The sequence below is a fragment of the Pimephales promelas genome, chromosome 4 (assembly GCF_988280905.1).
Source record: "Pimephales promelas chromosome 4, fPimPro1.hap1.1, whole genome shotgun sequence".
In the NCBI taxonomy this organism is placed as follows: Eukaryota; Metazoa; Chordata; class Actinopteri; order Cypriniformes; family Leuciscidae; genus Pimephales; species Pimephales promelas.
This window is the reverse complement of record NC_142772.1, coordinates 13,821,262-13,840,881: the sequence shown is the minus strand read 5'-3', so window position 1 is coordinate 13,840,881 and position 19,620 is coordinate 13,821,262.

Sequence of the window (19,620 nt, the reverse complement as noted above, 5' to 3'; positions counted from 1 at the left end):
TGTCATTTTGACTAGTCACAATTATGTTACAGATATCTTAAATGATAATACAAACTATCCAAAATGTAATTACGACTAGACAGAAAGACATTGTTGATATCTACAATGTTAATTTCCGGATAGGCAAACTTAGCTTTTAAATGTTAAAAGGGCCTGCCATACACGGACGTAGGCTCAGAGAGAGTCTCACCATATTCAAACCAAAATATCTGACTTCCTCTTGGTCTGAGCTAATGACTATGAATTAGAAAGTTGTCTGGCTTGAGGAGTACAATGTATATAACGATTTTTGTAACTGTAGATAAAAATAACAACCCCACTTTTGTCAAAAGGTGGCGCTATTTAGTCCCTGCACCATGCCCGTTTCTGAAACTTTGCACATGTCTACTGGCTAATAAATGTGATGTGTCTGTTGAGTTTCATGCAATTTCATGCATGCTAAGAGTCTCAAAAGCATCCTAAAATAATTTCAAAGTTTGAAGCTTTGCCACGGCAACAGTTTAAAAGATATCAAGAATCCATTCACAGGTCTACATCTACCGTATGTTTACATTATACAGATGAAGTTTTTCATCTGTTTTTCATCATTATACAGATTAAGTTTTTCATCTGTTTACATTATACAGATGAAGTTTTTCATTCATATTATTACATGCAAGCGTGTTTGATTTATGGACCAAGTTTTCGGACCCCGTTCCAGGGGGCGCTGTCTAGCCCCCCTGCCACGCCTAGGTACCATCTTCAGCCCGGGCCTGATGGCTGTGGGATATGACCTGTGTGCAAAGTTTCAAGAGTTTTCAAACCCGTTAAGGGCCTCAAAAGCCATTAAGAGTCTCAAAATCATCAAAAAAAAAGAATTTTAAAGTTTGATGCGTTGCCACGGCAACAGTATCAAAGATATCAAGAATCCATTCACAGGTCTTCATCTGCCATGTATTTACATTATACAGATGAAGTTTGAAGCAAATCGGGTAAAAATAAGAGGTTGATTTCAAAGCATTTTGAAAGTGACACACTTCCTGCTGCCAGTTGGTGGCGCTATAACTTTGACTCGAAATAGTCACATCCATGTGATCGTCCTCTTACAGCGAACACACTGATGAAGTTTCATCAAGATATGTTAATGTATGCTGAAGTTATAACACACTTCCTGTTTCACGTTTCTCGCCATAATTTCGTTTCCTCGCCACGGCCAAACCGTTTGAGATATCAAAAATCCCCTCACAAACTTTTATCCTCAATGTCTTGACTTCTTGCACACCGAGTTTGGTTGTGATTGGTAAACACATGCGTTGTAATTTGATGTATTTCTCCTAGGACAACTATTCAAACAACCCATAATTCTCAACTTCCATTTTAATTGTCGTAAAACTTAGAGCACGAAAGTTGTTTGGCCTTATGTGATCTATAATTGTACCGAGTTTCATATTAATTCACGCAAGTGTGTTTGATTTATGGACAAATGTTCGAATCCCAGTCCAGGGGGCGCTGTCGAGCCGCCCTGCCACGCCCGATGACCAGCTTCAGCCCGGCCCTGATGGCCATGGGTTCTGACCCGTGTGCAAAGTTTCAAGAGTTTTAGAGGATGTTAAGGCCCCCGAAAATGCCAGAGAAGTCGCACACAGCAAATAAAGGGTTAAAATTAACCTGACAGGCGCCCCTCCTCTCACTCACACAGAGAGACACTGAGAGACTGGCAAAATTCTAAGATTTTCTCTACATTCAAACAAAGATATCTGACTTTCTGTGGGTCCTAGCTAATGAGTGTCAATTAGAAAGTTGTCCGGCTCGAGGAGTACAATATACATACTGATTTTTGTAACTCTAGTTAAAACTAACAACCCCACTTTTGTCAAAAGGTGGTGCTACTGAGCCCTCACCACGCCCGTTTCTGAAACTTTGCACATGTCTACTGGCTAATAAATGTGATGTGTCTGTCGAGTTTCATGCGATTTGAAGCATTCTAAGGGTCTCAAAAGCATCCTAAAAGAATGGTAAAGTTTGATGCGTTGCCACGGCAACAGTTTAAAAGATATCAAGAATCCATTCACAGGTCTACATCTGCCGTATATTTACATTATACAGATTAAGTTTGAAGCAAATCGGGTAAAAATAAAAGGGTGATTTCAAAGCATTTTGAAAGTGACACACTTCCTGCTGCCAGTTGGTGGCGCTATAACTTTGACTCACAATAGTCACATCCATGTGATCGTCCTCTTACAGCGAACACACTGCTGAAGTTGCATCAAGATCAGTTAATGTATGCTGAAGTTATAACACACTTCCTGTTTCACGTTTCTCGCCATAATTTCGTTTCCTCGCCACGGCCAAACCGTTCGAGATATCAAAAATCCCCTCGCAAACTTTCATCCTCAATGCCTTGACTTCATGCTGACCGAGTTTCCTGCCGTGTGTTTGAATTCTCTAGGAGGAGTATTGCACATTCCATTGCGAGCGTTTTACAAACAAACCTCAATAGCCGACTTCCTGTTGGGCTGGGGTAAAAAGTAAGAGTGTGAGGTATAGATGAAACGATGAGATCAACATGTGTACCGAGTTTCATATTATTACATTCAAGCGTGTTTGATTTATGGACCAAGTGTTCGGACCCCGTTCCAGGGGGCGCTGTCTAGCCCCCCTGCCACACCCAGGTACCATCTTCAGCCCGGCTCTGATGGCTGTGGGATCTGACCTGTGTGCAAAGTTTCAAGAGTTTTCAAACCCGTTAAGGGCCCCAAAAGCCGCTAAGAGTGTCAAAATCATCAAAAAAAAGAATTTTAAAGTTTGATGCGTTGCCACGGCAACAGTATCAAAGATATCAAGAATCCATTCACAGGTCTTCATCTGCTATGTATTTACATTATACAGATTAAGTTTGAAGCAAATCGGGTAAAAATAAGAGGGTGATTTCAAAGCATTTTGAAAGTGACACACTTCCTGCTGCCAGTTGGTGGCGCTATAACTTTGACTCACAATATTCACATCCATGTGATCGTCCTCTTACAGCAAACAAACTGCTGAAGTTTCATCAAGATCAGTTAATGTATGCTAGAGTTCTGACACACTTCCTGTTTCACGATTCTCTCCATAATTTCGTTTCCTCGCCACGGCCAAACCGTTCGAGATATCAAAAATCCCCTCGCAAACTTTCATCCTCAATGCCTTGACTTCATGCTGACCGAGTTTCGTGCCGTGTGTTTGAATTCTCTAGGAGGAGTACTTCAAATTCCATTGCGAGTGTTTTATGAACAACCCTAAATAACCGACTTCCTGTTGGGCTGGGGTAAAAAGTAATAGTTTGAGGTATATATGAACGATGAGATCTATATGTGCACCGAGTTTCATATTATTAAAGAAGTGTATTGTAGAGCTTGCATCAATGCGGACTCGATGCGCTGTGCGCTGTAACTCCATGTGGCTTTAAGCGCATCATTCTCCACTCGGGATGCGCATAAGCGTTTTGTGCCACACTGTACTGAGCCTTTCATATCATAATGCAGTGACGCAATGACAGATTATTAATTGCCTTTCTTGTTCTGTTCCATCTATTATATGTTGATAATAGATAGGACAGAGCACTAAAAACCTCAAACAAAGCACTAAAAACTTAAGCTGTTTGCTGTGTAGTCTGAGAATGAGCTGTTTGATTTGCACCCTCTTCCTCTTCACTGTCCTCCATAAAAACCAGCTATTCAGGTCCATGTTGTTCTAGAAAGTTTGTATGTTGCTGCCTCAATTAACATCTCTGCTATACATTTAAAACATGGCTATATCTAAAATAATTTATCTTTTTGATTTTTGTCATCTTGTTTTTCATGAATATTTTACAACAATACAAAGAGCAATGTGTATTTTCCATTAATATAGTTTGTAATGGCTTTTTTTGTCATAGATTATAATCATATATTTTTTGGATTTGTTATTTATCTTTATAATGAAGTTGTCTGTATTAAGTAGATTGTGTTTAACACACAAGAGTGATTTATTAGTTCAACACATAGTTATAGAAATTCTACTTTATCTAAAAAAAAACCCTGCACTTTATACACACACACACACACACACACACACACACACACACACACACACACACACACACACACACACACACACACACACACACACACACACACACACACACACACACACACACACACATAAATACATGTAAATAAAAATACCAAAAAAAAAATAATACTCTGACTAAAAAAATGTGTTTTTAGTCAGAGTATTATTTTATACAGAAACAAATATTTGTAATTCAGATAAGAATGAAGTTAGTGTTTTAAAATCTTAAGGAAAACAAATATATTGAAATATAGCACATGAATTTTAAATTCATTCAACTTCAATTACAAATACAATCTTACTTTTATTTAAAGCAAACTATACATTTAAAAGATGGGGGTTATATGCCTATTTTGTCATTTAAAAATATTGTTATGCAAATTGTTATGCAAAAAGACAAGGACTTAGAGACAAGGACTTGTAGGAAAAATCACAGCCAGCCACACACACACACATAAACACAGACAACAGCCCTCCCCTCCCCACACAGACACACACACACAGAGAGAGAGAGAGAGAATCGCAGGGGAAATAAATCCATTCAAACTACAATATCTGACTTTCTGTTGCTCAGAGCGAATGACTTTAAATTGGAAAGTTGATCGGCTTGACGAGAACAATATACGTGGTAAGTTTTGTAACTGTAGGTAAATTGAGCAAAGTTATAACACACTTTATGTGTCCTTTTTTAGTCATAAAATTCATTTCCTCGCCACGGCCAGACCGTTCGAGATATCAAAAATCCGTCCGGAATTGAGCATCCTCAATGTCTTGACTTCATGCACACCGAGTTTGGTTGTGATTGGTAAACACATGCATTGTGATTTGATGTATTTCTCCTAGGACAATTATTCAAACAACCCATAATTCATAATTCATAAATAACTTCCATTTGAACTGTCATAAAACTTAGAGCACGAAAGTTGTTTGGCCTGATGTGATCTATAATTGTACCGAGTTTCATATTAATTCATGCAAGTGTGTTTGATTTATGGTCAAATGTTCGAATCCCAGTCCAGGGGGCGCTGTTGAGCCGCCCTGCCACGCCCGGTTACCAGCTTCAGCCCGGCCCTGATGGCCATGGTTTCTGACCCGTGTGCAAAGTTTCAAGAGTTTTCGAGGATGTTAAGGCCCCCGAAAATGCCAGAGAAGTCGCACACAGCAAATAAAGGGTTAAAATTAACCTGACAGGCGCCCCTCCTCTCACTCACACAGAGGGACACTGAGACACTGGCAAAATTCAGAGATTTTCTCTACATTCAAACAAACATATCTGACTTTCTGTGGGTCCTAGCTAATGAGTGTCAATTAGAAAGTTGTCCGGCTCGAGGAGTACAATATACATACCGATTTTTGTAACTGTAGATAAAACTAACAACCCCACTTTTGTCAAAAGGTGGCGCTACTGAGCCCTCACCACGCCCGTTTCTGCAACTTTGCACATGTCTACTGGCTAATAAATGTGATGTGTCTGTCGAGTTTCATGCAATTTAAAGCATGCTAAGGGTCTCAAAAGCATCCTAAAAGAATGGTAAAGTTTGATGCGTCGCCACGGCAACAGTTTCAAAGATATCAAGAATCCATTCACAGGTCTACATCTGCCCTATGTTTACATTATACAGATGAAGTTTGAAGCAAATCGGGTAAAAATAAAAGGGTGATTTCAAAGCATTTTGAAAGTGACACACTTCCTGCTGCCAGTTGGTGGCGCTATAACTTTGACTCACAATAGTCACATCCATATGATCGTCCTCTTACAGCGAACACACTGCTGAAGTTTCATCAAGATCAGTTAATGTATGCTGAAGTTATAACACACTTCCTGTTTCACGTTTCTCGCCATGATTTCATTTCCTCGCCACGGACAAACCGTTGGAGATATCAAAAATCCCCTCGCAAACTTTCATCCTCAATGTCTTGACTTCACGCTGACCGAGTTTCGTCGAATTTGGATCAAAGCTCTAGGAGGAGTATTTCAAATACCATTGCGAGCGTTTTACAAACAAACCTCAATAGCCGACTTCCTGTTGGGCTGGGGTAAAAAGTAAGAGCGCGAGGTATAGATGAAACGATGAGATCAACATGTGTACCGAGTTTCATATTATTACATGCAAGCGTGTTTGATTTATGGACCAAGTTTTCGGACCCCGTTCCAGGGGGCGCTGACGAGCCCCCCTGCCACGCCCAGGTACCAGCTTCAGCCCGGCCCTGATGGCCGCGGATTCTGACCCGTGTGCAAAGTTTCAAGAGTTTTTGAGCATGTTAAGGGCTCCAAAAGTGCCAAAAAGGTAGTAAAATAATAATACTAAAGAAAAATAATCCTTAGGAAAACAATAGGGCCTTCGCCCTTTCAGGGCTTGGGCCCTAATAATAATCGTTAGGAAAACAATAGGGCCTTCGCCCTTTCAGGGCTTGGGCCCTAAATAACCCTAACAGATTCAAAAGGGTCCTCGCACTGTTAGTGCTCGGGCCCTAATTAAAGCTGCAAGCAGCGATGGGCGGGCCCTCGCACCTGTAGCACGTCGGGGTCTGAGGCGGCCGCGTTGCATTTTCTCCAGCTCAGCCAGTGCGGCTGTGCATTTGCTACGCTGCTTCGTTAAAGGTCACTTCCTGTTGCCAGCAGGTGGCGCTATGACTGTGGGTGAATGTCGGCATGTAGATTTGTTCAGGGCGGGACTCTTGTCAAAGGTGTAAAATTTCATACATAACTGGGATTTTACAGCCAAGTTACTACAACTTCCTGTTTCATGGCGAATCATCGACACCATGGACACGCCCATCATCAATGCCTTTAGAAGGCACCGCAGAAATGTGAAGTTGATCCGACTAAAGCCCTAGGAGGAGTTCGTTAAAGTATATAATGAGTAAATCATCCAAAAATGGCCCACTTTCTGTTGAGTTAGGGCATCGCTCCAAGAGACTTTTCTGTGTGTCTGGACATGGTAGATGTACCACAGAAATTTCGTACATGTCGGTCAAACATGCAACGGGGGCTGCTTTGTTAAAGGTCACTTCCTGTTGCGACTAGGTGGCGCTATGACTGTGGGTGAATATCGGCATGTAGATTTGTTCAGGGCTGGACTCTTGTCAAATGTGTAAAATTTCGTGCAAATCTGGGCATTTACAGCCAAGTTACTACTACTTCCTTTTTCATGGTGAATCATCGACGCCACGGACACGCCCATCGACGAAAACGCGCAGATAGCACAAATTTACATCGTCAATGCCTTTAGAAGGCACAGCAGAAATTTGAAGTCGATTCGCCCAAATCTCTAGGAGGAGTTCGTTAAAGTACGTAATGAGTAAATCATCAAAAAATGGCTGTAAAATTAGAAATGGCCGACTTCCTGTTGAGTTTAGGGCATAACTCCAAGAGACTTTTCTCTGCATCTGGACATGGTAGATGCACCACAGAAATTTTGTACATGTCGGTCAAACATGCGGCGGGAGCTGCTTCGTTAAAGTTCTCTTCCTGTTGCCAGCAGGTGGCGCTATGAATGTGGGTGAATGTCGGCATGTAGATTTGTTCAGGGCGGGACTCTTGTCAAATGTGTAAAATTTCGTGCAGATCTGGGCAATTGGCTTTATGCCCAGCTGCACTACTTCCTGAACTTCAGCCAGCTCCTTGTTTCCTGTATGCCATTTTTGGTCAAATTGATTAATTCAGGTGTGCTTGACCTCAGTAGTCATGGCAACAATAATCAGACACACCTGAATTAATCAATTTGGCCAATAATGGCAGACAGGAAACAAGGAGCTGGCTGAAGTTCAGGAAGTAGTGCAGCTGGGCATAAAGCCAATTACAGCCAAGTTCCTACAACTTCCTGTTTCATGGCGAATCATCGACGCCACGGACACGCCCATCGACGAAAACGCGCAGATAGCACAACTTTACATTGTCAATGCCTTTAGAAGGCACAGCAGAAATTTGAAGTCGATCCGACTAAATCCCTAGGAGGAGTTCCTTAAAGTACGGAGTGTGTAAATCGTACAAAAATGGCGGTAAAATTTGAAATGGCTGACTTCCTGTTGAGTTTAGGGCATCGCTCCAAGAGACTTTTCTGTGCGTCTGGACATGGTAGATGTACCACAGAAATTTCGTACATGTCGGTCAAACATGCGACGGGGGCTGCTTCGTTAAAAGTCACTTCCTGTTGCCACTAGGTGGCGCTATGACTGTGGGTGAATGTCGGCATGTAGATTTGTTCAGGGCGGGACTCTTGTCAAATGTGTTAAATTTCGTGCAGATCTGGGCATTTACAGCCAAGTTACTACAACTTCCTGTTCCATGGCGAATCATCGACGCCACGGACACGCCCATCGACGAAAACGCGCAGATAGCACAACTTTACATCGTCAATGCCTTTAGAAGCACAGCAGAAATTTGAAGTTGATCCGACTAAATCCCTAGGAGGAGTTTGTTAAAGTACGGAGTGTGTAAATCGTCCCAAATTGGTCGCCAAATTCAAAATGGCGGACTTCCTGTCGAGTTTAGGGTATGGATTCTGGAGGCTTTTTTGTGCGTCTGGTCATGGTAGATGTACCACAGAAATTTCGTACATGTCAGTCAAACAAGCGGCGGGGGCTGCTTCGTTAAATGTCACTTCCTGTTGCCAGCAGGTGGCACTATGACTATGGGTGAATGTCGGCATGTAGATTTGTTCAGGGCGGGACTCTTGTCAAATGTGTTAAATTTCGTGCAGATCTGGGCATTTACAGCCAAGTTACTACAACTTCCTGTTCCATGGCGAATCATCGACGCCACGGACACGCCCATCGACGAAAACGCGCAGATAGCACAACTTTACATCATCAATGCCTGTAGAAGGCACAGCAGAAATTTGAAGTTGATCCGACTAAATCCCTAGGAGGAGTTAGTTAAAGTACGGCGTGTGTTAATCGTCCCAAAATGGCTGCCAAATTCAAAATGGCGGACTTCCTGTCGAGTTTAGGGTATGGGTTCTTGAGGCTTTTATGTGCGTCTTGATATGATACACGTCCCCACCAAATTTCGTGCATGTAGGTTGAACGTGGACGAGGGGCTAATTTTTTCCAATTTTCTAGGTGGCGCTAGCGAGCCATTTTCCCCCGCCCATCCGCGAAACCCACAAAATACGAAATTTTTCACCAGTCCTTACATGCATGCCAAATTTGGTGAGTTTTTGAGCATGTTGTGGCCACGAAAATGGCGCTTACTTTGCAGAAAAAAAAAATTAAAGCTGCAAGCAGCGATGGGCTGGCCCTTGCACCTGTAGCGCGTCGGGGTGTGAGGCGGCCGCGTTGCATATTTTGCAGCTCAGCCGGTGCGGCTGTGAATTTGCTACGCTGCTTCATTAAAGGTCACTTCCTATTGCCAGCAGGTGGCGCTATGACTGTGGGTGAATGTCGGCATGTAGATTTGTTCAGGGCGGGACTCTTGTCAAATGTGTAAAATTTTGTGCAGATCTGGGCATTTACAGCCAAGTTACTACAACTTCCTGTTTCATGGCGAATCTTCGACGCCACAGACATGCCCATCGACGAAAACGCGCAGATAGCACAACTTTACATCGTCAATGCCTTTAGAAGGCACAGCAGAAATTTGAAGTCGATCCGACTAAAGCCCTAGGAGGAGTTAGTTAAAGTACGTAATGAGTAAATCATCCCAAAATGGCGGTAAAATTTGAAATGGCTGACTTCCTGTTGAGTTTAGGGCATCGCTCCAAGAGACTTTTCTGTGCGTCTGGACATGGTAGATGTACCACAGAAATTTCGTACATGTCGGTCAAACATGCGACGGGGGCTGCTTCGTTAAAAGTCACTTCCTGTTGCCACTAGGTGGCGCTATGACTGTGGGTGAATGTCGGCATGTAGATTTGTTCAGGGCGGGACTCTTGTCAAATGTGTAAAATTTTGTGCAGATCTGGGCATTTACAGCCAAGTTACTACAACTTCCTGTTCCATGGCGAATCATCGACGCCACGGACACGCCCATCGACGAAAACGCGCAGATAGCACAACTTTACATCGCCAATGCCTTTAGAAGCACAGCAGAAATTTGAAGTTGATCCGACTAAATCCCTAGGAGGAGTTTGTTAAAGTACGGAGTGTGTAAATCGTCCCAAATTGGTCGCCAAATTCAAAATGGCGGACTTCCTGTCGAGTTTAGGGTATGGATTCTGGAGGCTTTTTTGTGCGTCTGGTCATGGTAGATGTACCACAGAAATTTCGTACATGTCAGTCAAACAAGCGGCGGGGGCTGCTTCGTTAAATGTCACTTCCTGTTGCCAGCAGGTGGCACTATGACTATGGGTGAATGTCGGCATGTAGATTTGTTCAGGGCGGGACTCTTGTCAAATGTGTTAAATTTCGTGCAGATCTGGGCATTTACAGCCAAGTTACTACAACTTCCTGTTCCATGGCGAATCATCGACGCCACGGACACGCCCATCGACGAAAACGCGCAGATAGCACAACTTTACATCATCAATGCCTGTAGAAGGCACAGCAGAAATTTGAAGTTGATCCGACTAAATCCCTAGGAGGAGTTAGTTAAAGTACGGCGTGTGTTAATCGTCCCAAAATGGCTGCCAAATTCAAAATGGCGGACTTCCTGTCGAGTTTAGGGTATGGGTTCTTGAGGCTTTTATGTGCGTCTTGATATGATACACGTCCCCACCAAATTTCGTGCATGTAGGTTGAACGTGGACGAGGGGCTAATTTTTTCCAATTTTCTAGGTGGCGCTAGCGAGCCATTTTCCCCCGCCCATCCGCGAAACCCACAAAATACGAAATTTTTCACCAGTCCTTACATGCATGCCAAATTTGGTGAGTTTTTGAGCATGTTGTGGCCACGAAAATGGCGCTTACTTTGCAGAAAAAAAAAATTAAAGCTGCAAGCAGCGATGGGCTGGCCCTTGCACCTGTAGCGCGTCGGGGTGTGAGGCGGCCGCGTTGCATATTTTGCAGCTCAGCCGGTGCGGCTGTGAATTTGCTACGCTGCTTCATTAAAGGTCACTTCCTATTGCCAGCAGGTGGCGCTATGACTGTGGGTGAATGTCGGCATGTAGATCTGTTCAGGGCGGGACTCTTGTCAAATGTGACTTCCTGTTGAGTTTAGGGCAACGCTCCAAGAGACTTTTCTGTGTGTCTGGACATGGTAGATGTATCACAGAAATTTCGTACATGTCGGTCAAACATGCGACGGGTACTGCTTCGTTAAAGGTCACTTCCTGCTGTCACTAGGTGGCGCTATGACTGTGGGTGAATGTCGGCATGTAGATTTGTTCAGGGCGGGACTCTTGTCAAATGTGTAAAATTTTGTGCAGATCTGGGCATTTACAGCCAAGTTACTACAACTTCCTGTTTCATGGCGAATCATCGACGCCACGGACACGCCCATTGACGAAAACGCGCAGATAGCACAACTTTACATGGTCAATGCCTTTAGAAGACACAGCAGAAATGTGAAGTCGATCCGACTAAAGCCCTAGGAGGAGTTAGTTAAAGTACGTAATGAGTAAATCATCCAAAAATGGCGGTAAAATTCGAAATGGCCGACTTCCTGTTGAGTTTAGGGCATCACTCCAAGAGACTTTTCAGTGCGCCTGGACATGGTAGATGTGCCACAGAAATTTCGTACATGTCGGTCAAACATGCGACGGGGGCTGCTTCGTTAAAGGTCACTTCCTGTTGCCAGCAGGTGGCGCTATTACTGTGGGTGAATGTCAGCATGTAGATTTGTTCAGGGCGGGACTCTTGTCAAATGTGTAAAATTTCGTGCAGATCTGGGCATTTACAGCTAAGTTACTACAACTTCCTGTTTCATGGCGAATCATCGACGCCACGGACACGCCCATCGACGAAAATGCGCAGATAGCACAACTTAACATCGTCAATGCCTTTAGAAGGCACAGCAGAAATTTAAAGTCGATCCGACTAAATCCCTAGGAGGAGTTCGTTAAAGTACTGAGTGTGTAAATCGTCCCAAAATGGGCGCCAAATTCAAAATGGCCGACTTCCTGTTGAGTTTAGGGTATGGGTTCTTGAGGCTTTTTTGTGCGTCTTGATATGATACACGTCCCCACCAAATTTCGTGTTTTTAGGTTGAACGTGGACGAGGGGCTAATTTTTTCCAATTTTCTAAGTGGCGCTAGGGAGCCATTTTGCCACGCCCATCCGCGAAACCCACAAAATACGAAATTTTACACCAGTCCTGACATGCGTGCCAAATTTGGTGAGTTTTTGAGCATGTTGAGGCCACGAAAATGGCGCTTACTTTGCAGAAAAAAGAAAAAAATAACCCTAACAGTTTCAAGAGGGTCCTCGCACTGTTAGTGCTCGGGCCCTAATTAAAGCTGCAAGCAGCGATGGGCGGGCCCTCGCACCTGTAGCGCGTCGGGGTGTGAGGCGGCCGCGTTGCATATTTTAAAGCTCAGCCGGTGCGGCTGTGAATTTGCTACGCTGCTTCATTAAAGTTCACTTTCTATTGCCAGCAGGTGGCGCTATGACTGTGGGTGAATGTCGGCATGTAGATTTGTTCAGGGTGGGACTCTTGTCAAATGTGTAAAATTTTGTGCAGATCTGGGCATTTACAGCCAAGTTACTACAACTTCCTGTTTCATGGCGAATCTTCGACGCCACGGACACGCCCATCGACGAAAACGCGCAGATAGCACAACTTTACATCGTCAATGCCTTTAGAAGGCACAGCAGAAATTTGAAGTCGATCCGACTAAATCCATAGGAGGAGTTCGTTAAAGTACGAAGTGTGTAAATCATCCAAAAATGGCAGAAAAATTAGAAATGGCTGACTTCCTGTTGAGTTTAGGGCATCGCTCCAGGAGGCTTTTTTGTCTGTCCAGACATGGTAGATGTACCAAAGAAATTTCGTATATGTCGGTCAAACGTGCGGCGGTGGCTGCTTCGTTAAAGGTCACTTCCTGTTGCCAATAGGTGGCGCTATGACTGTGGGTGAATATCGTTATGTAGATTTGTTCAGGGCGGGAGTCTTGTGAAATGTGTTAAATTTCGTGCAGATCTGGGCATTTACAGCCAAGTTACTACAACTTCCTGTTTCATGGCGAATCATCGACGCCACGGACACGCCCATCGACGAAAACGCGCAGATAGCACAACTTTACATCTTCAATGCCTTTAGAAGGCACAGCAGAAATTTGAAGTCGATCCGACAAAATCCCTAGGAGGAGTTCGTAAAAGTACGAAGTGTGTAAATCATCCCAAAATGGGCGCCAAATTCAAAATGGCCGATTTCCTGTTGAGTTTAGGGTATGAGTTCTTGAGGCTTTTTTGTGCGTCTTGATATGATACACGTCCCCACCAAATTTCGTGCTTGTAGGTTGAACGGGGACGAGGGGCTAATTTTTTCCAATTTTCTAGGTGGCGCTAGGGAGCCATTTTACCACGCCCATCCGCGAAACCCACAAAATACTGAATTTTTCACCAGTCCTGACATGCGTGCCAAATTTGGTGAGTTTTTGAGCATGTTGTGGCCCCGAAAATGGCGCTTGCTTTGCAGAAAAAAAAAAAAAAATTAAAGCTGCAAGCAGCGATGGGCGGGCCCTCGCACCTGTAGCACGTCGGGGTCTGAGGCGGCCGCGTTACATTTTCTGCAGCTCAGCCAGTGCGGCTGTGCATTTGCTACTTTGCTTCATTAAAGGTAACTTCCTGTTGCCAGCAGGTGGCGCTATGACTGGTGGGTGAATGTCGGCATGTAGATTTGTTCAGGGCGGGACTCTTGTCAAAGGTGTGAAATTTCATGCATATCTGGGCTTTTACAGCCAAGTTACAACAACTTCCTGTTTCATGGCGAATCATCGACGCCATGGACACGCCCATGGACGAAAACGCACAGATAGCACAACTTTACATCGTCAATGCCTTTAGAAGGCACAGCAGAAATGTGATGTCGATCCGACTAAAGCCCTAGGAGGAGTTAGTTAAAGTACGTAATGAGTAAATCATGCAAAAATGGCGGTAAAATTAGAAATGGCTGACTTCCTGTTGAGTTAGGGCATCGCTCCAAGAGACTTTTCTGTGCGTCTGGACATGGTAGATGTACCACAGAAATTTCGTACATGTCGGTCAAACATGCGACGGGGGCTGCTTCGTTAAAAGTCACTTCCTCTTGCCACTAGGTGGTGCTATGAATGTGGGTGAATGTCGGCATGTAGATTTGTTCAGGGCGGGACTCTTGTCAAATGTGTAAAATTTCGTGTAGATCTGGGCATTTACAGCCAAGTTACTACAACTTCCTGTTTCATGGCGAATCATTGACGCCACGGACACGCCCATCGACGAAAACGCGTAGATAGCACAACTTTACATCGTCAATGCCTTTAGAAGGTACAGCAGAAATTTGAAGTTGATCCGACTAAATCCCTAGGAGGAGTTCGTTAAAGTACGGAGTATGTAAATCGTCCCAAATCGGTCGCCAAATTCAAAATGGCGGACTTCCTGTTGAGTTTAGGGTATGGGTTCTTGAGGCTTTTTTGTGCGTCTGGTCATGGTAGATGTACCACAGAAATTTCGTACATGTCGGTCAAACAAGCGACGGGGGCTGCTTCGTTAAATGTTACTTCCTGTTGCCAGCAGGTGGCGCTATGACTGTGGGTGAATGTCGGCATGTAGATTTGTTCAGGGTGGGACTCTTGTCAAATGTGTAAAATTTCGTGCAGATCTGGGCATTTACAGCCAAGTTACTACAACTTCCTGTTTCATGGCGAATCTTCGACGCCACGAACACGCCCATCGACGAAAACGCGCAGATAGCACAACTTTACATTGTCAATGCCTTTAGAAGGCACAGCAGAAATTTGAATTCGATCCGACAAAATCCCTAGGAGGAGTTCGTTAAAGTAAGGAGTCTGTAAATCGTCCAAAAATGGCCGCCAAATTCAAAATGGCGGACCTCCTGTTGAGTTTAGGGTATGGGTTCTTGAGGCTTTTTTGTGCGTCTTCAAAGGATACACGTCCCCACCAAATTTCGTGCATGTAGGTTGAACGTGGACGAGGGGCTAATTTTTTCCAATTTTCTAGGTGGCGCTAGCGAGCCATTTTGTCCCGCCCATCCGCGAAACCCACAAAATACGAACTTTTTCACCAGTCCTGACATGAGTGCCAAATTTGGTGAGTTTTTGAGCATGTTGTGGCCCCGAAAATGGCACTTACTTTGCAGAAAAAAATAAATAAATAAATAAATAATCCCAACACTGTTAGTGCTCGGGCCCTAAAAAAAATAATCCTAACAGTTTCAATAGGGTCCTCGCACTGTTAGTGCTCGGGCCCTAAATAACCCTAACAGTTTCAAGAGGGTCCTCGCACTGTTAGTGCTCGGGCCCTAAAAATAACCCTAACAGTTTCAATAGGGTCCTCGCACTGTTTGTGCTCGGGCCCTAAAAATAACCCTAACAGTTTCAATAGGGCCCTCGCACTGTTTGTGCTCGGGCCCTAAAAAAAAATAACCCTAACAGTTTCAATAGGGTCCTCGCCAGTGATGCGCGGGTCAATGTATAAACAACCCGCAACCGACCGACGTTTTCAACTACCCGCCCGCAACTCGGACCGCAAAAAAAAAAAGTAAAAAAAATATTGTACCCGACCCGCTTCCTGACCGCATTTTTTAAAAGTAGTAAATGCTCATCGGAGCGTTATTGGGCCATAGACTTGTAACAACACAGCATCGTAACGCAGTTCTACACATAACAAAGGCAAAGGCAGCACTTTGGTCATCATCTTTCATTATTTCAGCAAATGTCTCCCACACTTTTACTCTTTCTATTTGTGTATTTGCGGAGCTTCCACTCCCCAGTCTTCACCTTTTCTCTTGCCGCCTCCATCTCTCTGCAGACTGTAGTGATCATAGACATGGCCGGTTCGTGAACGAATCGTTCTTTTGAACCGGCTCTTTTTAGTGAACCGGTCGAACCAGTACACTAAATCGAACTGAAGCGTTCGAAACAGTTTGCGTCTTGTGTCAGTGCTGATCCACAAGTTACTAAAGTTACTCACTTTCAGACATGCCTGACACGACAGTCCCTCCGAATCGAAATAAATCAATATCCTGAATTATATTTTACTCCAGTAACTCCAACAGTTCACTGAACCGAGACATGTTGGTGCCACTGTTGAGAGAAGTGAGGAGATGAGCACGAGCAGCTGATACTGCGCATAGATACTGCGTACTACTGAACGCACAGGGACAGCGGTTCTCGAATCACCAGTATAGAACCGACTCCGAGAACTGTTTAGACTGAGCTCGTGTTTTATCTTCGTGCCAGTTATTCAGCCAATAATGTGTAGGGCTGTATATTTCATCAAAAATTGTGTCTAGTACTATATTAATACAAATGTTTAATTGGCATCTTTTTTCAAACGACCTGAATATCATTAAAAACATTTTTGGATGACCCGTAACCGCGGGTAACCGCGGGTGACCGCAGGCACCCGCTCATTTCGGATCAACCCGCGCATCACTGGTCCTCGCACTGTTAGTGCTCGGGCCCTAATGAATATGAGGTGCTAGAAAAACAAAATTCATCAGGTGGTATCCAATGATAGTCCCATCATGGGCCCAAACTTTTCTGTAGATTTTTCCATAGACAGCTTTTCAAAGTTGCCTCAGTATAATAGCCTACCGCTGTCCCAATCTGTTCTTCGGAGAAGCCCGTTCGCGCCATTTACGCTTAAACATAGCTATATTGCGCGATCTATGTCAGTCAGCTTAAACGCGAATGCATGATTAAAATACATAAATGTAAAGAATGATTTTCATGACAACTAAATATTTTCGCTTTGGTATATTAAAGAATCCTCTGTGCAAAACAACACTATTTAATTATTATTTACCGCATATAACTACCGCATCTAACATTAGCCTATCTGATACGGTCAGGAATTTACGTCAATTTTAAAATATATATATTTTTTTATGTTATTATTACTTATTAAACCATCCTTGATTTAACCTAAGCCGAGTCATTTCCAGAAGTGGTCTAGATCAAACAGCCGGAGCCGGTTTTTATGGTGAACATGAATCGGCCCAGTGTTCCACAGCCGTAACAAAAATGCATGTTCCAGAGCGAGCTGCGGGCCACAATCGGCCCGGTTAGCCGCAGACGCCGTGGGGCAGCCGAGCTCAGGCTGATTGTTCATGCTAGCTGGTGTCACAGTCTTCATCTGCACCGTCCTATCTTGTCATCAGCACTACACTTCCCAGGATCCTCTTGTCTCCACTCCTGAACTCACTCCCTCATCAGCCACCTGTTCCTCGTCTTGTTCATCAGTATCACCTGTCTTCACCTCATTATGTCTGATTCTTCCATGTATTTAGTTCCCTCTGTTTCATGCTGTGGTTGTCGGTCAATGTTGAATGTTACCCGGTGTACCCTGTCTTCCTGCCTGTATTTATGGAATAAACCCTGTTCTCCCCGATATTCCGGTCTCCTTGTTCCTTTGCCTGCTCCACACCCATGACAGATTGACCGACCTCTTAATGGATACCTTCGCTGCGGTCCAACTGCTCTGCTTAGAGCAAGAAGACCGGTCCCTGGAGGACCATTTGATTGATTTCCTCTCCCTCGTTCCATCCACAACCTTCCCGGACGACAGCCTCTGCAGCTTTCTCTATGCTGGCCTTAACACCGCCACCAGAGGGCAGTTGTCCGGGAATGGTCCCCCGGGGAGTTTTGCAGCATATGTGGAGTGGGTGCTGGTGTCCTGCGGTTCTCCCTTCACCATCGATGATGGCACCAGCCCCACTCCAACACCGGAGCCCTCCTCTCCGCTGGTCCCCACCAGCCCCGCCGAGCCCGAGCTCTCTCCTCCGCTGGTCCCGCCCAGCCTCGCCGAGCCCGGGCTCTCTTCTCTGCTGGTCCCGCCCAGCCTCGCCGAGCCCGAGCTCTCTCCTCCGCTGGTCCCGCCCAGCCACGCCGAGCCCGGGCTCTCTCCTCCGCTGGTCCCGTCCAGCCTCTCCGAGCCCGAGCTCTCTTCTTCGCTGGGCCCGACCAGCGCAGCCCCAGAGACCGTCCAGCCAGCGCCAGAGACCATCCAGCCAGCGCCAGAGACCGTCCAGCCAGCGCCAGAGACCGTCCAGCAAGCGCCAGAGACCGTCCAGCCAGCGCCAGAGACCGTCCAGCCAGCGCCAGAGACCGTCCAGCAAGCGCCAGAGACCGTCCAGCCAGCGCCAGAGACCGTCCAGCCAGCGCCAGAGACCGTCCAGCCAGCGCCAGTGACCGTCCAGCAAGCGCCAGAGACCGTCCAGCCAGCGCCAGAGACCGTCCAGCCAGCGCCAGAGACCGTCCAGCCAGCGCCAGAGACCGTCCAGCCAGCGCCAGAGACCGTCCAGCAAGCGCCAGAGACCGTCCAGCCAGCGCCAGAGACCGTCCAGCCAGCGCCAGAGACCAGGATCCCACCCAGCCTCCCTCTCCCGCCTCCTCTCATCTGTCCTCCATCTTCTCTCCTGCCCTTCAGCTCCCCGAAACCAGCTTGGTCTGTGGATCCCCGGTTTTCGCCTCGCACCGCCTCCACATGGACACTTCCTCGGCCCTCTGTCCCATCAGCTCCCCCGTGGCTCCTACCTCCCTCAGCTCCTCCATGGCCCCTCAGTCCACCAGCTCGGCCAGGCTCCCTCGGTCCTCCGGATTCCCTTCACTCCCTCGTCATCCTCCCCTCACCTATGGACTTCCTTCCTTTGGCTCCGCCCCGTTTTGTCACCCCTCCGGTTCAGTTGGACTCCTCACTCCCTCCAGTCACCCGTCAGCCCTCACGCCCTCTGACCTCACCGTGTCCCTCTGTGCCCCTGTCGTCACTTCAGTCACCAGAGCCTACGGTGTCACCATGGTCCCTCGGTCCCTCCTCAGCACCCAATGTCGTCTGTCCCTCAGCTACACCCTGGTCTCCTCTCCCATCTGCTCCGCCCCTGTCAGTCGGCCCCCTGGTGTTGTCAGCCCCACTACCATCGGCTCCACCAGGGATCCTCCCTCCATCTGCTCCGCCCTGGTCTCGCCCTCCATCTGCTCCGCCCTGGTCTCGCCCTCCATCTGCTCCGCCCTGGTCTCGCCCTCAGCCTGCTCCGCCCTGGTCTCGCCCTCAGCCTGCTCCGCCCTGGGGACGCCCTCAGCCTGCTCCACCCTGGCCACGCCCTCAGCCTGCTCCGCCCTGGCCACGCCCTCAGCCTGCTCCGCCCTGGTCTCGCCCTCAGCCTGCTCCGCCCTGGCCACGCCCTCTGCCTGCTCCGCCCTGGCCACCCCCCACTCAGCCCCCAGTTCGTCCCCCCTCTGTCAGAGTTCTGTCACAGTCTTCGTCTGCACCGTCCTGTCTTGTCATCAGCACTACACTTCCCAGGATCCTCTTGTCTCCACTCCTGAACTCACTCCCTCATCAGCCACCTGTTCCTCGTCTTGTTCATCAGTATCACCTGTCTTCACCTCATTATGTCTGATTCTTCCATGTATTTAGTTCCCTCTGTTTCATGCTGTGGTTGTCGGTCAATGTTGAATGTTACCTGGTGTACCCTGTCTTCCTACCTGTATTTATGGAATAAACCCTGTTCTC